Here is a 20,450-nt window from a genome sequence, read left to right as displayed (position 1 = left end):
TCACCTGAATTCTTCTTACTTTACTTCCAAAAATTTGCATCTTTGACAAATTAAGAACCACCAGATTTTAGACCTTAATGTGAAGTAAGCACAAGGGAAAAGAAAAATGAGAAGAAATGCCAAGATCGTATTAACAAAACAATCAAGTTCTTGATTGCAGTATTAAAACAGGAGAAACTGATGTGCTAACTCATATGCGCTACACAAAGGTTACCAGGGGAACCATACTTGCACACTTCCTGGTTCTTAAAAATGTGCCAGTGTGATGCTTGTGTCTGTCTCTTTTCTTTTCCTTTTTGGAAATCTTAACCAAAAATCTCCTGTAATCTTCTGGTTTCCTTGCTATTCAACTTGTAAATTTATTTTTTAATGTTCACATCACAGAATCCACTAAACTGGCAGTATATAAGAAGGCACTGATTTTTTTTTTCTCCAAAAGTTATGAGTGCAGCATGCAATGCAAATTTCGTCTCCTTCAGGAGCCCCTAAAAGTGTAAATTGTTTTTGCCTCTAAGTATCTTTGATTTTTGTTTACTCTCTTCCTACTTTTAGATTATAAGTTCCTCCAGGGCAGGTGTTAGATCTGCAATTTTCTATATAATTCCCTATAGAAATTCGACAGGTCTCATCCCACAACGAGAGATAAATAATTCTTTCCAGCTGTTGTTACATGTAAGATAAAGGGTCATTTTTGAAATTGTGAATTGGCTTTCTTTAGATTTGTTAAAATAAACTCAGTTCTCAGATTTTTTTACCCACACAGGTAAAGACCCACATCTAAGAAAGAGACTACAGAAAGAAAAGTGTTTTTGTTTTTTCTGGCAAGTATACTTGGAGGCTGATTGAAAGGGAATTCCCACTCCCTCCTCCAGTAGATACAGCAGCCTTGCTGCCTGGTTATGATTGAGTGGGGTTGCCTTTCATTTCTGTATCAGAACAAACCAAATGGATTAGGCATGAATAACTTTTACTATATTTGAGAGTTTACTAAAATTAATAAACTAAGGCTATAGGTTAAAGACATACCGATTATGAAAAAAATTCTTTATAATATGGCAAATTTTAATAACAAATATACATTAATTAATTCACTTGTCAGACACAAACACGTGGATTCACCAACTGTTTATTAAACATTTATATGAATGTGCCATGTTCTGTGTAGTAGGTATATAAAGTTAAAGACAAACAAAACATTTTTACTCTCAAGAAGCTTAAAATATGCCGCTATGTTTTCATGGAAGGATTATCCCTTCTGTTATTCTGGTTTCAACTGGATTACAAGCAAAATTTCAATTTTATACACTGCTGTTCAAGAAAAATATATAATTATGGCAGGTTTTGAAACTGCAGGAAAGATTTTATTCGGGATTATTACAATAGGTATCAAGACTACTGCAGTAGGAGAGAGATCTGGTTCAACTTCAAATACAGCAAAGACAGCTGAGGATGTATGGCCATTGGGCAGAGTGAGGGATTTAGTGGCTGACAATTACTAAGAGGAGACGCCAGGGATAGGGAGATTCTTGTAAAATTGACTTAGCATGAGTCTTGCTGAAGGCAGGCCAGGGGGATCAGATAGTAAGGGTGGAGGATGAGGAATGCCATCAGATATTGAGGGTGGGAGGATTCTGGCTAACTGAAGTGGCAAGCGTTTTGCTACAACTGGATGTGGTTGACCAAAAACAAGGGCCAAGGACAAGGCCTAGTTAAACAGAGGGACTCAGAGGAAACTGTCTCAAGTTTGGTCTAGAAAGTGTCTTTGCTACTAAATTGAAGTTGCATTGATAAATTATTACAAGTCACTCTCCTGGACTTAATTTGTATGTTTGTGAAACCAGCAATGTACGGTATACCAGGGAGTTCTCTGATGTTATGAGATATAGCCTTTCCACTTATTATTATTATTATTATTTTGGTAGCTTAGATAAATCATTTCCTGCTCAGGGCCAGTTTCCTCATCTATAAGATGGGAACAAAACTTGCATTAATAAACTCTGTGTACCATATAAGAAGATATATTGAAAGTGCCTTGAAAACTGTAATTTTCTATTCGAATCAAAGGTGCCTTTATTGTCAAAAATGCCTGTATCTTCTGCATTCATTCAGTGAACTCCAAGCAACCAGTAGTATGTTGACTTCTGGACCTCAGACAGAAGCAGCCGTTATCTCCTACAACTCCTCTGTATTTTGTCAACACCTACATTGCAGCCTGTTTGATTTTGTATTGCAATTATCTACTCATACAGCTTTCCATTCCACCAGCCTTCCTTTAAGGCAAGCAGCTTATATCATTCCTCTCTGTGTTCCCAGTGCCCATGGCACATATTTGGTTTCAGTAAGTATTTGCCAAAAAGATGAATAAATAGTTATGTCTTAGTTCCAAGATTATCTACTAAGACTTCTTTGTCTCTCTTATTTTCCTGAAGCAGTTTCCTCCAAGCAACCAAAGAAACTCTCATTTCCTGGCTTTCTAATTGCCTTTAATGGTAGCAGACTAAAGTCACACATTACATGGAATTTATGTTCAAGAACATAGACAAAAACATGTGAAATAAAAATCACAGAGTCAAAATTGTCTTTGAAAACTACTTTTAAGTAGCCCTTTGCTTCTTTTTTGTAATCTTTCTTTTATTAGGGCAATGAAAGCAAAAACTATAGCTAAAAGAGGCTTTGCTATAATCTTTTAGCTGAGCATGAGCACTTTCTCTAAGTTGAATGTTTATATGACTAGTTCGATTATATTGTTGGGTCCTAATTCTGACCCTCTGATTTCCTTCTTTCTCCATAGCTGATACTTTGTAACTCTTGCTTTAGGTCCAGATCTGTATGTCTCTGTTAAAGGCAATGCAAAGCAAGATTTATTCAATAGATGGGCAGCCAGCAGCAAGTTGTTGCCCCAACTAGTTTGGGCTGGTCTTGATTCCAGGTCCCAATTAACCCTTAGTGAATTTCCACCTTCTTTCCAAGATCACAGATGTTGCCTCATGCAAGTTCATCGTATCTCTGCCCTTTCTCTTATGCACTGGTCTCTGTCTGAGGAATCTCCTGGTACCCTGTTCCTCTTAGATTTGGAGGTGGGCTTGCAATTGCTATTTAGCTCCTATTATTTAAAGGAGAGTTTTGTTTTCTTTGTTCTACTTTCATATTCTACTTAGCTTCTTATTTCAAATCAATTTCATAGCAATACTTCTTTTTGTAGTCAACAAACCCATCAAATACTATTTTTTTTTTTTTTTTTTTTTTTTTGCAAATGGTCCTCTCTGCTTCCAAGCTCAACCAACATCTTGTTTGAGGTCCTCATAGTACTGTCTTGCTACTATGAATCCTATCATTCTACCATCACAGCATCACATCTAACTCAATTGGAAACTTGGGTGAATGATTGTCTTTTAAAGAGACCAGACTATTATTATGAACCACAAATAATATAACTTAAACAGAATTAAATCATTTAACACAAAAATCATGTATTAAATATTAACAGATTTCTTCACACATTGTCTATCTGCTGGATTTTCTGCTTTATGTTAAAAAAAATCCAAAAATTAGTCTACAAAGCATTAAGTTTTTGGATCATGAAGAGGTAATTTAATTAGGGAACTGGATTCAACATTAGCTATAACTCATAACCTTAGTACATATTTAAAGGGTAATAAAAGATGATCTCCCTACCAGGAAAAAACAAGGAGAAATAAAATCAAGGCAATGATCACTATGAGGTATACTAAAGGAAAGTGATTTATTTTAAAATCCAACTCAAAGATATGAGATTACTTAGCGTGATGTTCTCCAGGTTCATCCATGCTGTTGTATATGGCAGGATTTCCTTTTTTAAAGCCCCATGATATTCCCTTGCATGCAAGTATCACATTTTCTTTATGTCTTCATCCATTCATGGATATTTAGGTTGTTTCCATATTTAAGTATTATGAATAATACTACAATAAACATAAAAGTGTAGATATATCTTCAAGATCCTAATTTCAATTCTTTTGGATATATATCCAAAAGTGGGATTGCTAGATCATATGTTAGTTTTACTTTTAGTCTTTCAAGAAACTTTCATACTGTTTTTCCCACTGGCTGTACCAATTTACATTCCCACCAACAGTGCACAGGGATTTCAATTTCTTTGCATCCTTGCCAATACTTGTTATTTTTCATTTTGTTTTATTAATAATACCCATCTTAACAGGTGTGAGGTGGTAACTCATTATGCTAAGTGAGATACTCCAGTCACAGAAAGACAAATTTTGCATGCTTCCACTTACACGAGCTACCTAAAATAGTCACATTCATAGAAACATACAGTAGAATAATGGTTGCCAGGGAGTGGGAGTAGGGGGTGGGAAGGATAAAATGAAGATTTGCTGTTTGACAGGCATAAAATTTCAATTTTAGTAAGATGAATAGTTCTAGAGGTCTGCTATACAGCATTGTGCCTATACTTAACAATATTGTATTGGGCACTTAATTTGTTAAAAGGGTAGATCTCAAGTTAGATGTTCTTCTCGTAATAAAATAAACAAACAAAAGAGCCCCAAAATTATAGAGTCAGGTGTTTTTCAGTTTGGAAATAATGTGTCTCTGGTTATAGAAGAATCCTACATGGAACAAAATTATTCATCAGTTTAATAATTTTCTATCTTCTTAGATAGTATCCAGCAGTGTGTGACACATATACATATATCCTATTCTATGTCTTGAATTTGATTTAGAATGTGTTGGAACTGAGGTATAAAATCAGATCCAGGAATGAGGTGATGGTGAAGATTAAATTTTCCTTACAGACATACCAAAAAAACGAAAATTGGCTCATTTGTGCAGCCTAAGTCTTCAAACACCTTTACTGAGATATGATAAGAAATATGTCTTATTTCACACAGCAGCATGATTTGAATTAATTCTTTCCTATTGCCGTTTCTCCTGAAAGCAAGTGCAATACATTTGACCCAACTGCACAAACATAGGAAACTCAGGGACTCTTTATAAGGCTCTTCATTCGATAAAGAAGAACCAATAAAAATCAAAGTGAGTTTCAGAGCTATCATGTGAAAAGCTGGCCACATGTTGCAAGGTATTTGTATTTTTGTAATTCAAAACCCTCTCTTCTAAAGGAAAAAAAAGAATTGAGAGTCAGAAACTTAGATTTCCATCTATGTCTTGTTATTACTGGGAGTCCTGTTTGATTCTCTACATTTTAGTGCCTTGTTAAGGTTTGATGAATAAAACAAACACTTTGCCTCTTCATGCAGGTTTTTATTGACCATAATTCATGCCTCCTCTAATCTGGTCTGTTAACTACATAAAAATTGAAAAAAAAAATAGGATCAACAACCATATTTAATTAATCTGTCACAGGTTCAGGGCAGATATAGTTACAAGTATTAAGGAGTTCTTTTTCTGCTCATTTTATATTTTAAAAAAACTAACATTACACAGAGAATAAAAAAGAATTTGGACAATGTATTTGCTGGGGTCACTGGTTCAAATGGGCCTGCCTTAGAGGAAGAAAAGAAAAAGATTATTTACAGCGTGATTTTTTCCTTGAAGTCCTTTCCAACTTCTTACAAAGCATGGCAACACTTTGCTAATCTGCTTTCCTGACTGTGATCTCACCTTTTAAGCTATACATACAAAAAAAATTCTCTCTACTGTCCTCAGGCTTAAGAAAAAAAACTTTGTTGCCGATACAGTAGAGGATTTTGACATTTTGATGGAGATCAGAATAAGACTATACATTCCTTATGAAAAAGCAGTATGAGGAAATGGCTTCGCAAACTCATATTAAGAAACAATTATTCACAATCTGACAAAAACTGGGCCTTCACAATCATCAAAACAGGAAAGTGGTATAAAAATAATTTACCAGCCAATCAGGCTTACCAAAGAAAATGACTTTCATTGTTACTACTATCACCCAACTAGATTTAACCAAAAATAAATTTTTGCTGTGAATGCTGTTGACAATGGGAAGAAAGTTTTTTCAGTTGTCTAAGATTACACTTTTCCTTTTGTTTTAATTGCCTGGGAATCAACTATCATTTCATTTCTAGGTTAATTCCTGTGGTTTATAGTCTAGAAGTGCACTGGAAGTTTAATTCAATGAACACTGAACTAGCTTTGTCTGAGCACTCAATCCCATCATTCAAATTCCCTGTGATGTGAGAACTAAAAGAACAATTGTTTTCATTTCCATAATTTCATGCCTACAAATTCTCCTCATTTTTCTTACATAATCTGATAAATTATAAATAGTTTCTAAATTGCCTTATAATTTATCTCACTCTTGCAAATAAAGATTCTCTGAACATGCTATATATTGGACCAGTTAAAAAAGACTAAGCAGGGGGCCGGCCCTAGGATTGTTTTAAAGCACATGTGCCTTGTCTGGAATGATAGAAAAGCAAAATATAACATGAAACACTAACAAAAGAGAAACAGAGGGAGACAGAACAAGGGAAAGGTCCAAGAACTACTGTTCCGTTTTCTCTCAATGATTTTGTTTTTATAATTATTTTCCACATATACGCAAAACCTGTAAAATATTCAGTAAGACAACTCATCGCTCCTTTCAACAGCAAAGTCCCCCACTTACCTCAACAGCCCCTGTATCATTCATGTTCATTTTCCTTCTGAGATATATCTTGAGTTTGAAATTTGTGACTGATTAATATCAGCCTCATGATTCTCAAGACATTTGCAAATTCAGTATTATTTCCTTGGGATCACATCAGTAACTTTAGGATGTGACTGAAGACCCCCAAATGACCCCAAATCATTTCTTGATGTATAAGATTAATATTTGTAAATAACAGAAAAAGTATTTCCTGCTCCCATTTTCTGTGGTCTTTCCTAACCATGCAGAGCTTTCTGGTACTTTAGTTTAAAGCAGTAAAATTATTATATAGTGCATTAATGTAAAATATAAAATGAGAGTTATATCATAAATTTAATTCAAGTCTGTGAATTGAATATATTAGTAACTGCAATTAATATTACAAAATTCCAGCTGTACAGCTGACATATGCCTCACATTGATTATAGCTTGTATTATATCAATAAAGAATAGAATTCATTTCGCAGAAAATCATTGACAATCCATATGTCTATAGTAAAACAGGCTCAATTATACATAGTTTATAAAATCCTGTATAAGTTAAAGAAAAGAGTAATTTAGAATTCCTTTTTAGAACACATTTTTGTCTTTTAATACACAGGTAGGTGAATTCAATTGTTAATAAATATTTATTTTAAATACATGGTCATCCAAGACTCCCATGTAACTCACCATATTAGGGTTCTCAAGATAAACAGAATTTATAGCAGAGATATATACAATAGAGCCAATAAGATTTGTATATCATATACATGTATTTTTAATAAAGTTCCTAACTTATTATATATGCATGTATTTTTATACACATATATAATAATATCAGTGTGTGTGTGTGTGTGTGTGTGTGTGTGTGTGTGTGTGTGTGTGTGTAGCTAGAGAGAGAGAAAGAGACTTATTACAAAGAATTGGCTCATATAATTACGGTAGATGAGAAGTCTCAAGACATGCAGTCAGCAAGTTGGAGACCCGGGGTGATGATGGTATAGTTTCAGTCTGAGTTCTAAGGCCTGAGAAGCAGGAGATCTGATGATATAAGTACAAGTTTGAGTTCAAGTTTGAAAGCAGAAGAAAACAAATGCCCAGCTCAAAGAGAGTCAAGCAGAAAGAAAATAAATTTCCCCTTATTCAGATTTCTAATTTTACTTAGTCCTTCAAGGGATTGGATGAGGCCCACGCACATGGGAGAGGGCAATCTGCTTCATTCAGTCAACCAATCCAATGTTAAACTCTTCCAGAAACACCCTACAGACACACCAGGAAATAATGTTTCACCAGCTATCTGGGTACCCTTTGTCCCAATCAAATTAACACATACAATTAACCATGACACTCATTATCTTTAAAAGGGTACACAAACTACCAATTTATATCACAGCTATTATAGACAATATTCTTTGAAATCAAGTTTGACACACTAACCAAAGTTAGTGCTAACTCATTCCCATCCCATTACTGAAATAGTAAATAAGCTAAAGCTTTTAAAAAATAAATCCAAGGATTCTGGTAGCATATAATCTAAATAATAAATGCTTTGGATTCAGAGATCTGAGTATAAATCCTAGTTATATATTTTGGGGCACTTTCTTTTTAATCCTATGCATTTGTATTTTTCATGTATCAAAGTACTATAAGTTGGTAAATTATCAGCATAATCACAGTAGTAGTGTTTCACAAGTGTTTGTGAAAACATCATTATGCAAATCTGAATTTAGGCACCTTACAATCAATCACAGAATCTTTAAGGTAGAAGTTACATTTAAAATGATATATTAAATATGAGCTTTGCCTTTGGGGTCAAAGAGGCCTGAGTTTTATGACAGTCACTGTAGACTTGGTTTTTCAAAATCCCACTTAAGGCCTTCAGTTTTCCTTCTTTTACTGAAGAGGCAAAAAAGCTAAAAATGTTCCTCAGTCCCTTATATCTAGAACCCCAAATGGGATTTAGCTTCTTACATTCAGATGGACTTATACAAGACTTGGAAGATTTCAGACTGACGTTATTGGAATAAAAGATCAGGCATTCATTTTCCACATAAGATCATAGCATAGGCAGGAGTTTATAACAACATTATCAACAGCTGCCAGATTTAGCAAAGGAGTCTTCCTGCACTATCAATGGCAGCAAAACTAAGGAGCCACCGTTGTAGTGATGGCTCCTTAATTCCACAAGCAGGGCCCCCTTGTGGTAGAGTTCCCGCTCCCTTTGTGGTACAATTCGGTAGTGTAGTTTCTACTAACAGAGTCTTCTTTCCCAGGGAACACAAGATTAGAGAGTCTCTGTCTACCCAAGATACGTCTAGAAAATCTGGACAAGAATTGCAAAAGGACACTTGGGAGCTACAGCCCAGCCAAGGTATCCTTTTATAACAGATAAAGAACCTAAGCTCAGAGAGGCTAGGGACCTGCCCCTGGATCACATTGTAAAGAACTGCTGTAAGAAAAATTAACATTCAGTGTGACTCAGCCGATATTCAGGCAGAAGGCACCAGTACATCAATAATAGTTGTATTACTCTGTTTCCATGCAGCTGCTAAGACAAACTTGAGACTGGACAATTTACAAAAGAAATAGATTTAATGGGCTTACAGTTCCACATGGCTAGGAGGCCTCACAATCATGGTAGGAAGTAAGGAGGAGCAAGTCACATCTTACATGTATGGTGGCAGGTAAAGAGAGAGCTTGTGCAGGGAAACTGTCATTTTTTTTTTTTAAATAGCTTTTTTTAAATAGTTACTTTACAGAAGTAACCAAGGTAAAACAACGTCATTAGGGTGGGCCCTAATCCAATATGACTGGTGTCCTTAGAAGAAGAGGAATTTGGACACAGAGACAGACATGCACAGAGAGAAACTGTCATTTTTAAAACCATCAGATCTCATGAGATTCATTCACTATCATGAGAACATTGCAGGAAAGACCTGCCCCCATAATTCAATCACCTCCCACCGGGTTCCTCCTATGACATGTGGGAAATGTGGGCGTTACAATTCAAGAGAAATTTGGGTGTGGACATAGCCAAACCATATCAGTAATTATTAAAATACTGAAATATTTCTACATGGATTGATAAATTGCTGCAGCAGACTTCTTTTGCTGTGGGGACCTCATCCAAAGATGTCAATTTATAAAATTTAATTTTTGACAGGTGAGTAGTAGCCTTGTATTACTGGTGAGATGCTTAACCAATTGAAAAACGAATCTGAGAATATAAAAAGCCTCAATCTCCAGCACTAATAACAGATACAGAACATAGTCTTAAATATATAATATTTTATAATTTTCACATCTATAATTTATAACAGAAGCTACTTATCAGTACTAAGCCAAGAGAAAATAAGCCAAATAATCACGTGGCTATCCAACAGTATGCGACTGAGTTATTTTACTTGCAGAAACACTAGACGTTATGATGATGTTCTTTTTTATCACATTTATGCCTGTTGGCATCTGGGTTTGACAGGTGCATTTAGCAACAAATATACAGAATCACTATCTTCCCATTATTGCTTGTTATCATAAATTACTCTCAAATTCTTAAAATGCAAAATCCCCAGACTTTCTAGATTCTTGATCAATAATGAGTGAGTCATTACACAAATACTGCTGGGATAATCATCCTTTATCCGAGAAATGGAAGATAGATTTTCTGATCTTTCCTGGCATCTAATTCTGCTGTAAAACAAATGTGTCATAATTTATTTAAAGTTCAGGGAAAAGAGAAAGCCCAAGAGTTCCTGAAGTCTGGTATACTTACTTTAAAAAACAAAAAGTAAATGGGCAGATACCTCCTGCTACTGAATATAAAAAATCAAAATAAACATAATAGTATAGTAGATAAAAGTTGGAGAAACTACAAGACTCTCAAAACAAACGACACATATTCCCATCTTTAGGCCTCACAATTTTGCTGGAAGACTGTTTAAAGATTCAAAAGAAAAATGTTTTAAAAATATTTAAATTGTTGAAGAATAATGCTTGATATTTAGGTAAGTATAGTTTCACTGTGCTCTAAAGCCCCAGGAAAATAAATGTATAGATAAATATAAAATTTTTTTTAAAGTGGGCTACTGCCTACATAATCAAAAAGAATGTGAGAGAAAACAGAAGAAGAAAGATTACAATAACATTTTGAATATTGAATTAGTAATTGATAGCAGGGTGACCAAAGCTGAAACTAAGTACTTGTATTTATCATTCACCAAACATTCACTGAGCACCCAGTATGTGCTAGGCACTGTTCTCAGGAGAAGCGAGAGAACAGTGAACAAAAGACACAAAACTGTGTCCTCATGGAGCTCAAATAGAAGAATCCAATGAGAAGAAAGTTTGAGCCATAGAGAAGCTGAAAACAATTTAAAGCTATATGGTAGCTCTGAAAGTGTAAGTGAGGCAAGGTGCTAAAAATAAAAAGGAGAAAGTAAAACTCTGTTTAAGGGGCAATCAGACTAGTACATCCCGTCTCCTACCCAGCACACCCAAGTAATTGCTCCTCCCTCACCTGAGAACAATGTAATTCACTCTCTGAAGAAACTGAACAAAACAAGACTAGAGGGGAGAAATGAGATACCCTACTGAAAGCAGAAGACTTGAATAGTCACTCATTAAACTGGGACATTCACGGCTATGAACTGAATTGTGTCCCCACTCCCCAAATCCATATATTGAAACCCTAACCCCCATTATGATGAGGCCTCTGTGAGGTGATTTTCGATAAGGTCATGAGGGAAGGCCCCATAATGGAACTGGTGTCCTCATAAGAAGGGACACTAGAGTGCTCGTTCATTTTCTCTCTGCACAGCCACAGCGAGAGGTCATGTGGATATACTGTCAGATAAGAAGCCTCGACAAACAAAGATGGGAGTCCTCATCAGAATTCCAGCATGTTGGCACCCTGATTTCAGACTTCAGCCTCCGTAACTGAAAAAATAGATGCCTGTCGCTTAAGCCTCCCAGTCTCTGGTATTTTGTTATGGCAACCCTACCAGACTAAGATATTCACCCTCCCCTGGCTGTCTTTCTCTGGTTAAACAGACAGACCACAGAAGCTGTGCTTCTTTTGAGAAGCTGATTGCATTTTCAAACATTGAGGAGGTGAGGAAACTTCCTATGAAATATTTATGTATGCACCAACATATATTATCTATATACTTGGATTTCAATCAATTGTAATGCCTTCTTAAATGCAAAGACACAGTCGAGAAACACTGTGCTTTGAGAGAAAGACTCTCATAAAGATATTTTTAAAAAGCAGAAGAAAAGGAGAAAAAATTGAGAAAAACATAAATACCAAAAGACATAATCAATGTTGTCTTACCAGAAATGAGAGAAGATATTGCATCTTTTAAGAAAAGAACAAATACCTGAAACATATTTAAAGAATAAGGAAAAACACCTATACTTTAAAGATATAACTGTATAAATATAAAATTCAGAGAAAGAGGGGGACAAAGTACTTAAACCTCTTAAGAGGTAGAAGAAAAAGGTAAAAAGAATTACAGTCAGTTTAGGAGTTGTAACTTCTCATTAAGAAGTGCAGAACAGACTGGTAGAAAAGATGACAAACAAATAAAATAAAAGAAAAAGAAACTTTGCATAATTAAAGAACTGAGTTTCCAGATTGCAAAGGATCACCAAATATCTATTACAATGAATAATAAAAGAAGCACAACCAATTATACCATCTCAGGAATAGATTTCAGAGAAAAAAAGACACACCCTAAAAACTTCTAAAGATGGAAAAAATTGTCACAAGCATCCTGAAATCAGAATGCCAATCAGAAGTCAGAATGGAAAGAGTTTCTCAATAGAAAAATTGGAAACTAGAAGATAATGTGTAGCGCTTTCCAATTCTGTGAGAAAACCTATTTCTAAATTAATATTGTATGCCCATCCTTCAATATCAAGATATTGGATTACCGATCTTTTTGGACATGCAAAAATCTCTAAAAATTTACCGGCTGCATCACCTCCCTGTAAACTACTTGAAGAGAACTATACCAAAATGCATATATCATTTAGTATCAGAAAGTCAAAAATGTTCCATGTGATGTAGAAGATTCATTGTAAATATTAGAACATAACATTTTTGGAACTGTTGAAGCAATCTCTGGGGCATTTAATGTTGATCCTGAAGTTGCTGCAAGTTATCCGGACGACCAGCTGGAAAGGAAAGCTGCTGTGGAAAAGGAGGATAAACTGGAAGCAACAAGGACAGCTGGAACCTATGAAGACAGAGGAGCCTGCAAAGAGAAACTGACACCCACATCTGTCACTTGGCATCTCCAACCTCTATGCTTTAAATGACCTGCAGGAAAAGTTGGTGTGCTTTGCTATGGAACTCCACTCATGCTGGCCCAGAACTCAGAGATGTTGAAGGAGAAGCCTGGGAGGAGAATCTATGGCACCAGGCATTGTTCCATGCTACTTAGGTGAGCCAGCATCAGCCACAATGTGAGGAGGTTCCACAGTGCCTGGTAACTTGCACTAACTCCTTCAAAATAAGAAATATGGCTCCCGTTTCACTTCCATTCTCCAAATGTTCACCAAAATGTCCCATGAAGCCAATGCTAACTTTGAACCACATCAGGAGGAGCATTCTGGGAAATGTAGCTCCAGTTTGTCTAATTCAACACAATACAAAACCACCATCAAGAAAGATTCAGAACTCAGGAAATAAAGAATCCAAGTAAGGAGAGAAGGAAGAGTACTCTGAAATGATAATGAAAGCAAGTACAAGAAAAAACTCAATGAAACAAAATACCTAGAAAGAAATCAATCCAATTGGAGCCAGAGGACAGAGTGCTCTAAGAAATATGAATTCAAAAAAATGTGAACTAATAGACTAACTGGGTGTTTGATTATAATTAGAGGTGTTTTTTAGTTCCTGCTGGAGAGTAATTAAAACTACAGAAAAAAATACATAGCTGTACAAAAAATAAAGAGTAATCAAAATATGCTACATTGCTCAGTTGATGATATTTACATCATTATAATCATCTCTACATTGAAGAGTGATTCAAAATGAAGAAAAAATACATAGAGACATGAGAAAAGGTAGTATGAGAAAATTAAAACAACCTTATTCTTAGTGGGAAGTCAGAACAGAATGTGAGATTATTTTAACCATTAATAATAGAATTTATTTGTAGAACAGTTTTCGATTTACAGAAATATTGAGCATGTAGTACAGAGAGTTTTCAAGTAACTCCCACATGCCTAGTTTTTCTTATTATCTTGCATTAGTATAGTACATTTGTTACATTAATGGACCAGTGGTGATATATAATTATTAACTGAAGTCATAGTTTAAATTAAGGTTTACACTTTGTGTCATATAGTTCTACGGATTAGGGAAGGGGCTAAAATGAATAATTTGATGCATTCAACCATTAAAATATCATGCAGAATAGTTTTACTGCCCTAGAAATTTCCTTTAATTATTTGTTATCCTCTTCACTCTCTAAACCCTGGAAACCACTTATCATTTTATTGTCTCTATATGTCTGTCTTTTTCAATGTTATATAGTTGGACTTATACAGCATGTAGCCTTTTCAAATTGGCTTCTTTCACTTACTAATATTCATGGAACATTCCTCCATGTCTTTTCATGTCTTAATAGGTCATTCCTTTTCATCACTGATTCTATGCATGTGTCACAATTTTTTTCATCTACTACTGAATACTTTACAGTTGATTGTTTCCAGTTGTTGATGATTATGAATAAGCTTGCTATAAATATTTACATGCAGGTTCTTGTGAGGATATAAGTTTTCAACTTATTTAGATAAATATTTACAATAGCAATTGCTACATAATATGGTAAGATTATGTTAAGCCTATAGGGAACTTCCAAAGTGTCTGTGCCATTTTGTATTCCTACCAGCAATGAATGAAAACACCTGTTGCTCTGAATCCTTACCAGTATATTATATTGTCATATTTCAGATTTTAATATTTCTAATAGATGTGTAGTGGTATATAATTGTTTAATTTTCAATTACCTTATGATACACAATGTTTAACAGCTTTTTACATGCATATTTGCTATCTGCATATCTTCTTTGACGAGATGTCTGTTCAGATATTTTTCCCATTTTAAATTGAATACTTTTCTTATTTTTAAATGTTCTTTGTATATTTTAAGTGCAAGCCCTTTATCAGATATGTAGTTTGTGAATATTTTTTCCATTCTGCGGCTTTTATTTTAATTATCTTAATAATGTATTTGCAGAAGTTTTTAATTTGAACAAATTTTACTTTTATGCTGTGCATAAGTTGTATCTAAAAATGCAAGGTCACCTATATTTTTTCCTATTATAAAAGTTGTATAGTTTGGGTTTTTTTTATTTAGGCCTATAATCCATTTTGAGCTAATTTTTGTAAACTGTATAAAGTCTGTGTCTGGATTCTTTTTTTTTTCCAATGTAGATATCCAGTTATTCCACTATCACTTGTTGAAAAGATTATCATTTCTACAGTGAATTGCATTTGTTCCTTTGTCCAAGATCAGTTAACTATATTTGGGTGGGTCTATTTCTAGGCTTTCTAGTTTGTTCTATTGGTCTATGTGTTTATTCTTCAATAACATGCTGTCTTGACTATTGTAGCTTTAAAGTAAGTCTTTAATTTGAATAGTGTCATATTCTTTGTTTTTCTTCTTGTGTATCGTGTTGCCTATCCTGAGTCTTTTTGTATTTTAATAAAAACTTTATTGTCAATTTGTTGATATCCAGAAAATAACTTACTTGGATTTCGATAGGAGTTGCAATGAATGTGGAAATTAAGTTGAGAAGAACTGACATCTTAGCAATATTGAGTCTTTCCTGTTCCTATACATAGAATAACTGTTTAGATCTTCTTTGATCTCCTTCATCAGACTTTTGTAGTTTTATTCATATAGATCCTGTATATATTTTGTTTTATTTATATTTAAATATTTTATGTAAACAATTGAGTTTTGTATATTAACCTTTTATCCTACAGCCTTGCTATAACAGCTTATTAGTTCCAGGAACTTTGTGCCAACTCTTGGATTTTCTACACATAAATCATGTAAAATATGCAATCATGTCATCACCAAACAAATATAGTTCTATTTCTGCCTTCCCAATTTGTACACCTTTTATTTATTTTTCTTGCCTTGTTGCATTGGTCAGGACTTCCAGTACAATGTTGACAAAGAATGGTGAGATGCAATATTCTTGACTTGTTTTTTATTTTAAGGGGAAAGCAATCTTTTTAACAGTAGGCAGTAATAATATAATATGTAATATTTTTAAGGCAATAAATATACATCTAAGTGAGTTATTTTAAAATCTAGAGTTTAAAACCATATAAACTAAAGGAATTTAATATTTTGCCTCTGAATCATGGAATGAAGGAGTTGAACAAGAGTTGATTAAAGAAACTGCTCTTTATCACTAGGTCTTTCTTTCGTATTTGACTTTTAAAATATGTTACTATGAATAATATTTCAATAATTTTCTTTATAATAATATTGTAAATAATGATAGTAAATAATGATAAATATAAATATGATAAATTATAAATAATGATAATATTTTGAGGATAACTAGGACATTATGTAAATCAATTAAGATTGTTTCTGGCACATAGAAATTAACTGTTGAATGTTGTTCACATAACCCTCTAAAAAGAAAAAGAGAATACTTTGAAAAGCAATTATATTAGTATTACTTTCAAAGGGAATAATAGCTAGAAAGGAAAAACATAGTAAAGTTGAGATACAAAGGTGATTTTCAAAGTACTGATGGTAGGTGGTTAATGATTGTTTAGTAGATTTATGCAAAAAGGGTCATTTATATGACTTGGTCATGAGACCTTTTTCTTATTGAAAGAGATGGTTATCAGCTCTGGAAAGACAGAGGAGAAAAATAAAAAAGGATAGAATTCAAAGAATACATGGAGAGTAAATTCTTATGGTAGTCACTATGAACAAATTTTTTAGTCCTTTCCAGTTAGTGTTTGATTAAATATCATTTCTTTAGAGATAAAAAATAAATTAATTAATGTTTTTCCTTTTTTTCTATTTCTCTTTTTGAATATAACATCAATATAAAGTCAATATGCTGACAATACAAAATTAACATAACTTACCACACATCTTTTTCTCACCCCAAAACTGCATTTTTTAGCTAAAGCCCTTTCTTCCAAGAGAAAGTAATATGTTCTTCAGAGTCTACATGCCAACCACAAAACACATTTTTTTTTCTCATTTCAATTATAAGAATTGAATTCTTCTTATAAAAATGAGGCAGTCTAGACACTCTGAAAGACCATCTTACTCAAGACAACTAGGCTTTTGATAAAGCAAGTTTTAATTCACTGTGGTTATAAAGCAATTAATAGAAAATTTTTATCACCTCTCAAATTCCTCATCTTAAACACCACCAACATTGTATGTCTTTCCTAAGCCCTTTGAGAGAAAAAAAAATAACAGCTGAAACAAGGGCAAACAGGAGTGAAAAGTAAGCCATCAAAAGGTAGGCATTCTATAAAGAAAAAAATGGTAATATCAGACTTCGAGTTTCTTTTCTATGCTACATGACAAATTATCACAAACCTACTGACAAAGCAAAATGCATTTATGATCTCAGAGTTTCTATTATTTAGGAATCTTAGTTTAGCTAGGTCCTCTGCATGGCTGCAATCAAGGTGTCAACAAAAGCTGGGTTCTTATCTGAAAGCTTGACTGGGAAAGGTTTGTTTGCAAGCTCACTAATGTTGGATTAATTTATTTTTTTACACCTATAGGACTCATGGAAGCTTCTTTCTTCAAAGCCAGCAATAAAGTCAAGACTTTAGAGCAAGTCAGCTAATAAGATGGAGTCTCATACAATGAAACACAATGATAAAAATACCATCCAATCACCCTTGCCACATCCTAGTAGTTAGAACCAAGTTGCAGGTCCTACACATTCTCATGGACAGGGGATTACATAAGTTCATTAGCACCAGAAAGTGAGAATTATAGTGGCTATCTTAAAGTCTGTCTATAACAAGACTAATATAAACCAAAACTAAGGACAATAAAATGAAAGAGAGTAACACTTCAGATTGCTTTGTTTAGGCAACACCTCGAAGGGGCCTAAAGAGGTTACTCATTGTTTATACCACCATCTGGCTTCTTGCAAGAGATAAGCAAGTCTTTCAGATGTTTACCTACATGAAACTTATGTTTCCATGTTATTTCCAAATATATTTCATTTCTTTTTTTCTTTTGAGATTGTCTTGCTGATTCACCCAGGCTAGCATGCAGCGGTACAGTCACTGCTCACTGCAGCCTTGACCTCATGGGCTAAAGCCATCCCTGCGCCACAGTCTCCCAAGCAGCTGGAACTGCAGGCATGTATCACAATGCCCAGCTAATTTTTTTTTCTTTTGGTAGAGATAGTGTCTTGCTTTGTTTCCCAGGCTTGTCTAAAGCCCTTGGCCTTGAGCAATCCTCCTATCTCAGCCTCCCAAAGTTCTAGGATTACAGGCATGAGCTGCCACACCCAGCCTCCAAATATATTTCAAATCAACGTATACTTCAAACCAGATTGTATTTGAAAGTCATCTCTGGATGACAGCATTCTCCATTTAGGTTTCTAGACTTAGTATATACTAAGACCAATAAAATTTAAATTTATTATTTAAAAAATTAAACACAAGAAAATAAAAATAAATGAGTCTGAAAAAGTAACAAAGAACAGAGTTATGGCCTTAAGGCATTCAGATATTGCAATTATCAGAAATTGCTTATAAGCTATAAATTAAATGTCCAAAAAGTTAAAAATGAGATTTCATTTTAAAAATATTCAAAGTGACATAAAAAATAAGAAACCAAATTTTAAAAATAAGTAAATGTTTCAAAGATAAATGAAACTGTTGAAATCAGAATTAATAAACAAGTTAAAGAGCAGGTTAGAAACTGTTGAAGAGATCATTAGTACATTGGAAGATAGATCGAAATAAGAAACACAGACTCCTGTTTAAGAAAAGATGAAAATATCAAAGAGTAGCTTAAAGGATATAGAAAACAGAATGAGGAATTTTAAAATACATTTTACCAGATTCTCAAGAAAAAAAGATAGATCCTATGAGGGATAAGTGAATTTGAACGAATAATGGCTGAGGTTTTCCAGAACTAAGAAATATCAATCTATATTAAAAGACAATTAATTCCAAATAGAATAAACAAAAAGAAATTTATATTGACATCTACTGTAGTTAAACTTTAGAATATCAAGCTGATTTTCAAATTTACGTGGATGAGAAAAGGCCTGTGAGTTGTTGGTATTGTTCAAGTAGTGTGAAGAGGAGCTACTTGCTTTGCCAGATATCATCTTATTACAATGCTACTGAAATAAGATAGAGATTAGTGGTGCGTGAATAAATAAAATAACCTGTGGAACAGAAAAAGAAAAGTAAAATAGAGCCCCAGATAGGGCCACATATATATGCAAACTCAGGATATTATAAAGATTACCCTGCAAATTATAAGGGAAAGAAGAAAAATTCAATATGATTGATTTATTCATATGGGTAAAATCAAATCAGATTTCTATCACATACCAGATACACAAAAACATGTGCAAGATAGATAAATCCTTAAATGTAAGAGGCAAAACTTTAAAATTTTGATAGACATTATGTGAGAAAAATTTTGAATTTGGGTTAGGGAATTTTTAAAAATTCTAACTATTAGAGATAAGACTGATAAATTTGTATTAAAATTAAGAAATTCTATTTATAAAAAGGCACTGTGATGAAAGTGAAAATCAACCCATCTTGAGAGACAGCATCTATCTGTAACATACATAGCCAACAATGGATTAGCATCCAAAGAATAAATAACTTCTACAATTCAATAAGCAGAATAAAATAACCCTAGAAAAAATTGGCATAAAAACCAAGAGTAGGAATATCACAAAATAAAAAGCATGAAAAGTCAATACAAATAAAAATATATTGTCATGTAATCACAGAAATGTAAATTAATACCAGCTGGTTGAAATGTAATTTGATCAGCTGGTTGAAATATAATTTGACATAACTGCATTGGAAACAACTTGGTCCCATCTTACATAGATGAACACTTTACATTTCCCATAACCCATTCATTTTACTTCAAGGGATGATATTAGCGAAATCCTTACAAGTACACACTAGTAGGCATGTATAACAATGGTTATAATAACATCATTCATAATAGAAATAACTAATTAAATGGAAGCAACAAAATATCCATCGACAAACGAATGAATAAATCTTGATGAGGAAAATTATGTGATATGTAGATGACATTTAGAAGGAAAATGTTGAGCTAAAAAGTCAGTCAGAAAATGGGACATTCAATTCTAAGCAAAAAGAACAAAGCTGGAGGCATCACACTATCTGATTTCAAACTATACTACAAGGCTACAGTAATCAAAACAGCATGGTACTGGTACCAAAACAGAGATATAGACCAACGGAACAGAACAGAGGCCTCTGAGGCAACATAACATATCTACAACCATCTGCTCTTTGACAAACCTGACAAAAACAAGCAATGAGGAAAAGATTCCCTGTTTAATAAATGATGTTGAGAAAACTGGCTAGCCACGTGCAAAAAGCAGAAACTGGACCCCTTCCTGACACCTTACACTAAAACTAACTCCAGATGGATTAAAGACTTAAACATAAGACCTAACACCATAAAAACCCTAGAAGAAAATCTAGGCAAAACCATTCAGGACATAGGTGTAGGCAAGGACTTCATGACCAAAACACCAAAAGCATTGACAACAAAAGCCAAAATAGACAAATGGGACCTAATCACAC

Source organism: Sapajus apella, unplaced genomic scaffold, assembly GCF_009761245.1.
Source record: "Sapajus apella isolate SASKATOON/1434 unplaced genomic scaffold, GSC_monkey_1.0 scaffold2, whole genome shotgun sequence".
Lineage (NCBI taxonomy): Eukaryota > Metazoa > Chordata > Mammalia > Primates > Cebidae > Sapajus > Sapajus apella.
The sequence above is the reverse complement of the archived record's forward strand: the minus strand, read 5'-3'. Positions refer to the sequence as shown.